Raw genomic sequence first — 7,911 nt, forward strand, 5'->3', positions numbered from 1 at the left:
CCCCAACCTCCCCCCCCCCCCCCAACCCCAGCTCCTCCCCACCTCTCACCGCTCCTCCAGACACCCCTTCTCCATCCGGCCAAGCTCCATCCTGCTCCTCTTTGCGAAACCCTGGGCCCCACCCTTTGGCATGCCGGCTCTTTATCCCCTGTTTCCGCTTAAATAGCTCTTCTTCCAAGGCCTGCGGACAGCTCTCCCTTTGGACCCCGGCTCCCTGCTGGTGTCTTTTCAGCCCTGCAAGCTCACCCCTATTGGCTGTATGTGCCTGTTCACCTGCTTACCGGGCCTGTTGCCTCTCCCATGTGCCTCCCATGAAAACGGAAGCCCCTTGGGAGCGGGGACCGCAGCTAACCTGCTCTATCCCGGGGCTTCCAACTGTCTTGCACACAGTGGGTGTTCAAGAAATACTTGCTTGATTAGTGAGTATTTGAGAACATCCACAGCCAAGGGAAAACAAGGCAGTGGCCTAAATCAAAAAGGGCACCCAGACTCTCGGATTTAAATAAGTTCCCTCCCTTCCCGTTTTGTGTGTGTTTTTTCTAACCCAAACCAGATCTAACCCCTTCTTCCTTTTGACCTCCCACAGCACAGGGCCCCCACCCCGACTCCAGGCAGGGGTGTGCACATATTTTACATATAGCAGGTGCTCCATAAATATCCATTCAACTGATGACAGAAAAGTATTGGTCCTTCCTCATCTTTTAAAAATTATCTCAGTTCCTAAAGGTCCTTTCTGGTGTGAGTTGAGTAGGGGAGGCTGCATGACAGCCTTCCTGCTGCAGGGAAAAAATGTTCCACGGTCAAACCCCAAACACAGAATCATGAGGTGCTAAGCTTGGATGCAGTTCTTCAGTCTGGTTGTAATTTGCCTGGTCCCTTAACTCATCTCTCCGTTAAGTAGCTAATGATTCATAAATACACAAGTTCTGGGAAAATGTTAGGCACGAAGGGCCCCAGCCTGAACTGTCAGGGAAGCAGCCTTCCTCCTTCTCCCACTTCCCCTACCCTCAGGGCACCCTACACCCCCTTTCTCCGCCCCCCCCCCACTCCATGTTCCTTCCCAAGGGCCCTCCACCCAGGCTGTTCTACCCTCAGGACACCCTACCCCCCTTCCTCCCTCCCCCTCCATGTTCCTTCCCAAGGGCCCTCCACCCAGGCTGTGACGTGAGAAGGATGTCTGTCTTTCGCTGACTCTACTGGAGCATGGTCTGCCAGTAGAAACTCTGGGGACCCTTGTCTGGGCCTTGAGCAAGGCTGCCAGGCCTGAGTTCTGAATAATCTCACCTTGCAGATCAGAGGAGGTAAATTATGCACAAATATAATTTACCTGTTGGTTATCAGGCTGTGACACATGGGTAGGTAGAAACCAGCCCATGAGAAACCAGCCACTAAGTGTCCTCAACTGTCCAATAGAAATTATACCTACCTCGTGGAGTTGGAGTAGGAATAATGAGACAATGCCCCCAAAGCTTCTTGCTCGGTGTGTGATGCAGTAAATGCTCAGCAGTTGGAGAGAACTCTGCCTAAAATGCCCCCTGTTGCTAATCTCCTCTGTGCAAAGCCCTCAGAGAGCTGCCTGCCTCATCCTTCAAGCCTCAGGTCTAATAACCTCTCCTCGGAGAGTCTTGCCCTGCTGATTTGCTCAGACCACCCTGGTTGTCCTTTCAAAGCACGTGGCTCCAGTGTGGTTATAGATTTCTTTGCTTCTTGACTTGCTAACTGCCTGTGTCTTTCCCCTGGAGAGGAAGGTCCAGAAAGCAGAGGCCCTGCCCGTCTTGCTCTGTGTGATGTCACCAGAGTCTAGCACAGTGCCTGCCCCGAACGCAGTAAGTGCTCAACTCATAGTGGTTCCAGCCTTGAATGAAATGGTCACTCACATAAAAGAGCAACAGGATCCAAAGGTTTCAGTAAACATTCTGATAACAAAGCCACACTTGGCTACTGAGGGAAGCCCAGGGAGATGACTGGACTTGGATTGGGAAGACTGGGTCCGTATCCTAGCTCCGTAACTCACTGGTCATGTGACTGTAGAAAAGTCATTTCCTCTTATCTGGGCTTCATCTCCTCACCTACAAAGTGGAGGTAATAACACTTATCCGGTCTGCCTTACAGGGCTGTTCTGAGAATCCAACAAGATAATGGATGTTGAAAGCAAAACGTGATACAAAAGTTAGAGCCTTGTTTAAAATTGCAATTGCCGCCAACTGCAGCTGAACTAACAGCACACAGCCCTGACCTCACAGTAGGGGCCCCCGGAATATTTCACAGGGAGGCCTAGTTCTGATGAGGAGAGGATACCTGAATCTGACCCAACTGGGCAAGGAAGGGCTGGTGGTTGGAATGGGGTGGGGCCTGCTTGCAGATGAAATGCTCCAAAAATTGGCTTTAATGGGAGTGCAAATTCTATAATGACAAACACCCCATGCCCTCCCTGAATTCCAGGAAGCAAATTGGAAACAGCCCTGTCTAGCTTCACTTGAAGAGCTGAGACCCTCACCCAAGGATATTTTTTTCCGCCTGGAGGAGAGAGGGGCTGCTGCAGCGGCTCACACAGCACTCACCCACGCCCCCTTTCCTGGGTCCCCACATCCCTGCTTGGAAACACTCCAGCATCCAGAGTCAAAATACAGACCATTAGAAGTCATGGGATCCACTTGTCAAAAGGCCCCAGAAAAATATTTGTTTTCTCTCTTTCCACCCCTATTTCTGGCTCAGTCTAGACAAGAGGTCCAAGGCCAAACCATGACCTAGTGAGTTCTCAGGAGCCAAGATCTTGTGGGGTTTGTCTCAGTGGCACTTCCGAGAGCACGCCAGCAGTCAGTCTGGTGGCCACTGTATTATCACCCCAAATCCTTAGAAACCAGCCAACGTGGCATGTGATGCAGAGGACGTGGAGCTCACCCCTTTGGGCCCTGTGCCCTGTGCAGTGAGGCCCAGAGTCAGGCTCATGGAGCTCACCCCTTTGGGCCCTGTGCCCTGTGCCCTGTGCAGTGAGGCCCAGAGTCAGGCTTCGGGTGGCTGAGGCCAAAGCCATCAAGCTTTGCACCTGCCCAGCACTGCAGTGAGCGAGAAGAAGGAAGCCGATGGGCCAGATGTGAGCTGCGGGAAGGAGGCCCGAGGCGGTTCAGAGCCCTGTGTCCAGCTTCTCCAAGTGGCAGACCAGAGGGCTGGGGACCGTGTTTGAACAGTGCTGTCCAACAGGCATATGACATGAGGTCACATGTCATTTTAAACGACCTTATTGGCACATTAAAAAGGTTTTTTAAAAGCAGGTGAAATTAATTTTAATAATATATGTTGGTTAGACTAATATATCTCAAACATCATCATTTCAACATGTGATCAATGTAAAAATTATTAATGAGGTATTTCACATTCTTTAATTGGCACTCAGTCTTAGAAACCTGGTGTGTATTTTACACCTGCAGCACATCTTAATTCAGACTGGCCACATTACTTTTTTATTATTATTTTTAAATTTTTTTGTTAATCCTCACCCAAGGATATTTTTTCCATTGATTTTCAGAGAGAGTAGAAGGGAGAGGGAGAGACAGAGGGAGAGAGAAATGCTAATGTGAGAGAAACACATCAATTGTTTGCCTCCCACATGCATCCAGACCAGGGATTGAGCTTGCAACTGAGGTATGTGCCCTTGACCGGACTAGAACCCAGGACCCTTTAGTCTGTAGGCAGAAGCTCTATCCAATGAGCCACACTGGCTAGGGCCAGACCGGCCACATTTCAAGTGCCCAACAGCCATGTGGCAGCTACTGCCTCAGCTCTAAGCATAGCTGCTTGGGTTGAAATCCCACGAACTAGCTGTGGGGCCTTTTTACAAGTGACTTATCCTCTTTCCCTCAGCCTAGTCCTCTCCAAAATGGGGATGACAGTAGCAGTAGCTACCTTAGAAGGTTGTTATGAGGCTATAATGCTCCTAGAATAAGGTTTGGCATATGGTAAGAGGTATAAAAGCATCACCTATTCTTATTTCATTATTTCTTGTCCTTCTGAAAATACAGCAGATAATGGATGTTGGAAGTAAAACCTGATACAAAAATTCAGACCTTGTTTAAAATTCTAATTGTCACCAACTGTAGTTGAATTAATGAAAAACAGTCCTGACCTCCTTCCATGAGTCCTATGGCATTTCAGGTGGAGGCCCCTGAAGTCTTAGAATAAATTCTCCATTTTCACTTAAGCTGGTTTGAATAGTGTTTCTGTCGGTTGCTACCAAAAGAGCATCCTAGTGAGGGTTGGCCTTTGCTCCTGCCCAGCCATTCCATGCTGAGGAAAGTTGTGGGGGTCCCTGCCTTGGCCCCAGACACCTATGAGCCACCTGGTGTGACCATGATCCATAATACAGGTGATTAATAAAGACAGGTGACTCAATGGGTTAGTGCTTAGCTCTTCAAGTGACAGAAGGCCAGTGAGACATCATGTGTGCTGGTGCTTGGCACCATGGCTTGGCGAGGATGCCCAATCAATGGTGTCATCTATTTTTATTGCCTTTGAGGCCAGACACTGGAATGAAAAGATGCGCTTGCTGCTCTTATAGGGCACAGGGTCTGGTTCTAATGAGGATCCAGCCTGGCATACCTGCATGACCAGGCTCTAGGCAGGAGAGGGAGTAAGCCTTGCTCCTCTTTTCTCTTTGTAGCAGGTTCTCTCTCAAAGGGCAGCCAGGACTACACTGAAGACAGGAAAGGAAATGGGGCTAGGCGGTTCCTTGGAATGGCATAGAGCAGCGGTTCTCTACCTGTGGGTCATGACCCCTTTGGGGGTCGAACGACCCTTTCCCAGGGCTCGCCTAAGACCATCGGAAAACACATATATAATTACATATTGTTTTTGTGATTAATCACTATGCTTTAATTATGTTCAATTTGTAACAATGAAATTGGGGGTCACCACAACATGAGGAACTGTGATCTGGAAACTGAGGGAGAGGAACAAAGTCTGAACTCTGAAGGGTTGGGGGGCAGCGGCGGGGGGAGGGGAGGTGGGACAGGCTAGGTTTTTTTTTACTTCCCTGTGCTTGCTGGTCTCCACGCAGTCACTTCTGGTCAGGCCCTGACAGACATTCGAAATAACTCTAAAGATCTGGCCTTCAAGAATCACAGAGCTGGTCTGGTGGTTAAGAGGTTAGGGATCATATTCTAGCTATTTGACCTCTGCTATCTCTGAGCCTCAGTTTCCTTGCCTGTAAAATGGGAGAAAACAGTACTGCATGGTCATATTTGAATCGTTTTATTTTGAAATTGCATGATAGAAACATATTTATGGTTTCAATTTATGTGTGAAAGTTTGTCAAGGACCTTGCAAGGCAGCAGGAGTTGTAAATTGTAAACTGTGTTCATGCTATAGCCACAGGATAGCCCTATACTAATCGGCAAACGGAAATACTGCCATCCTTCTTTCGGCAGGTGAGTTTTGAATTATACGAGTTTGAATAATATAAGGTCTTTAGGAATGTCTCCCTGAGTAATTTGATGGCCTGTGCCTCCCTTATAGAGTAATTATGAATATTAAATGAGATAATACAGCAATAACCAGCCCACAGGAAGTACTCAGTGACAGTCGTGTTATTCCATATAATAATAATGTGTGAGAACAAGGAGAGATACGACAGGAGGTTAGAATGCGCAGCCCCAGTTGGTATGAGTTTGCAACCCCTGATCTAGAGGGAAAGAGAATTCTCCATGTATGTTGTGTGTTCTTATTTCAAAGCTTTGACGTTCATTTTCTCCTTTAACCTCCCACAGCTCTAAGAGGCTGATACTATTATCCCCATATGGCAAAAGAAAAAAAAAAGGCTAAAAAAAAAGAAAGAAATCATTTTTCCCAGGTCAAAACTGGATGGAAGCCAGGCCTGTTGACTCGGGCCCAGGGCACAGAACCCATGTGCATAAACCTTGCCAGGGCAGCTGTCTAATTAAGCCATCTACAGAAATGCACAATGCACAAATCTCAAGGAGAATTGTTTCTTTGAGAAAAGCTTCAGCATAGAATTCCTTTCCAAAGTCCACGTAGACTAGAACTTGATGAACAGAAATCAAATTTCTGCAGGAGCTCCTCTCACAGAGGCAAAGCCAGCTGGCAGGCCTTCGTGAGGAGGGCGTGCGGGAAGCTGTGAGTGTATGCACTCCATCACCCCGCGGTGACCATTCGGGATCACCAGAGACTGGGACGGTGGAGAAGAAGGTCCAGTCGTCTGTGTCCACTCAGCAGACAGATGAGAGCAAGAACAGCAAGATAGGGAGGAATGGAGGGATTTGCAGAGAAAGAAGTAACTTCTTGGGGATATTTGCTGAATGGAGGGAGAATAGCTTCAAAGATGACCCCAGACTTGTGAACCAAATCTCGATTCCTTGGTACAATGACACACTAAGACAATGTTATAAAAACAAAGTGAGTCTGTATCGGCACATATGGAAAGATGACCAAGATACAGAGAGTGAAAAGGGCAAGTTGCAGCATGGAATGCTTATCTTTGAGTTAAAAAAAGATAGACACTCAAATATATAGATATATGAAATTTCCAAACGACATACCATCTTGTTAAAGGGGTTACGTTTCAGAATCAGGAGGTATATGGGCTTTTACTTTTCACTTTCTACCTTTTTGAAGTGTCTGAATTTGTTACGATGGACATTGTTAGTTTTATGCCATTTAAAACAAAAGGTAATCCTAACGTTGAAGGATTAGAAGGCGGGCAAGACTGGTGTCCCTGCTAGGGGCTGGAGGGAAGTCAGACTCTGGGAAGAAACAGAGTGTGGTGCACTTGAGGGGTAAGAAGGCAGGGCAGGAGTGAAGTTCTGAAAGTGTGGATGCTCTGACGGTAGGCAGCTGAAAGTGGGCATGATGGATATATAATTGCCAGATAACAGGGTAAGTCAGAGGAGAACTGTGGGGGGTGTAGAAAGGGAGAATGGGAGAGGACAGACTTCAAACAGTGCTGAGACCAGCCTTGGGTTGACATATAGAGGACACTGTTGACGCTATTGCTACTGGTTTAGTGTGGCAGGGATGGGAACGTCCCCGGGAGATGGCCAGTCTAAGGAGGGGACTCTTGAAGGCTCTAGGCAGGAGTTTTGTTGTAAGAAAATAGAGGAGGACCACACTGAGGTTGTGCAAAGCACCCACGGTGTTAGGGGAGAGGCCTGGGCTGGGAGACCACCGGGACCATGCAACATTCAGCTGCCATCCAGTCCTGGCATGGGGCAGTGGCGGTGGGGACGGAGAAAGAAGAACACAGTTTGGGGGAGGAGGGAGAGTGACAAGAGTTGTGAAGAACTGGGTGCAAATCTCAGCTTGCCGTTCAGTACCTTTTGAGCTTAGTTTGTGGGTCTGTATAATGTATATTTAATTAAATGTTGTAAAGAGTAAATGAGATAATGCGCTCAATAAATGTCAGCTACGATTGTTAGCTCCGATATTGGACTCAGACTCATCAGGGTTCAAATCCCTTTGCCACCGGTTACCAGGTGTTCAGCCCTGAGCAAGTCATTAACATCTCTGAGCCTGGTTCCTCTCTCGCAGAGGCAGATAAGCTGTTGTCATGGAAATGAAACAGCGTGCGCAGAGGGCAGGCAGGGCCTGGCACGAAATAGGCGCTCAATAAGTGGTAGAATTATAAAACTATCAACAGGTAAACCACGAGCACACAGTAAGCGCCCAGTAAATGTTAATTCATATGAAATATACTCCAGAAGGTGGAGGTCAAGGGGTAGGACTCTGTGGGCTGCCCGGCCTGCAAAGAAGGGGCGTTCGCAGTCCTCCCACTCCTACCGACTCCTACCCCGCCCCGCCCCGCGCCCCACACCGCGTATCCTCCCCTCTTCTCCCCGCCCGCACTCTCCCCGGACAGTGGACAGCCGGCGGACACTCACCCTCGCTGCCCCGGGCGTCCAG

The 7,911-nt window shown here is 48.4% G+C and overlaps 1 protein-coding gene across 2 annotated transcripts in view; it reads right to left on the reverse strand.

The window, feature by feature from the left end:
- C1QTNF2 (C1q and tumor necrosis factor related protein 2) overlaps nucleotides 1-7,905 on the reverse strand; it is a 12,920-nt gene extending 5,015 nt beyond the window's left edge. The window contains exon 1 of one of the 2 annotated variants that reach the window (XM_005870563.2): nucleotides 7,890-7,905. The gene's annotated coding sequence lies outside the window, so the exon portion shown is untranslated. Of the gene's footprint in view, nucleotides 1-1,426; nucleotides 1,449-7,889 lie in introns of those variants that run through there. The other variant, XM_005870561.2, reaches the window with a different exon arrangement.
- Nucleotides 7,906-7,911: the final 6 nt, after the last annotated feature.

This window comes from Myotis brandtii, unplaced genomic scaffold, assembly GCF_000412655.1.
Source record: "Myotis brandtii unplaced genomic scaffold, ASM41265v1 scaffold32, whole genome shotgun sequence".
In the NCBI taxonomy this organism is placed as follows: Eukaryota; Metazoa; Chordata; class Mammalia; order Chiroptera; family Vespertilionidae; genus Myotis; species Myotis brandtii.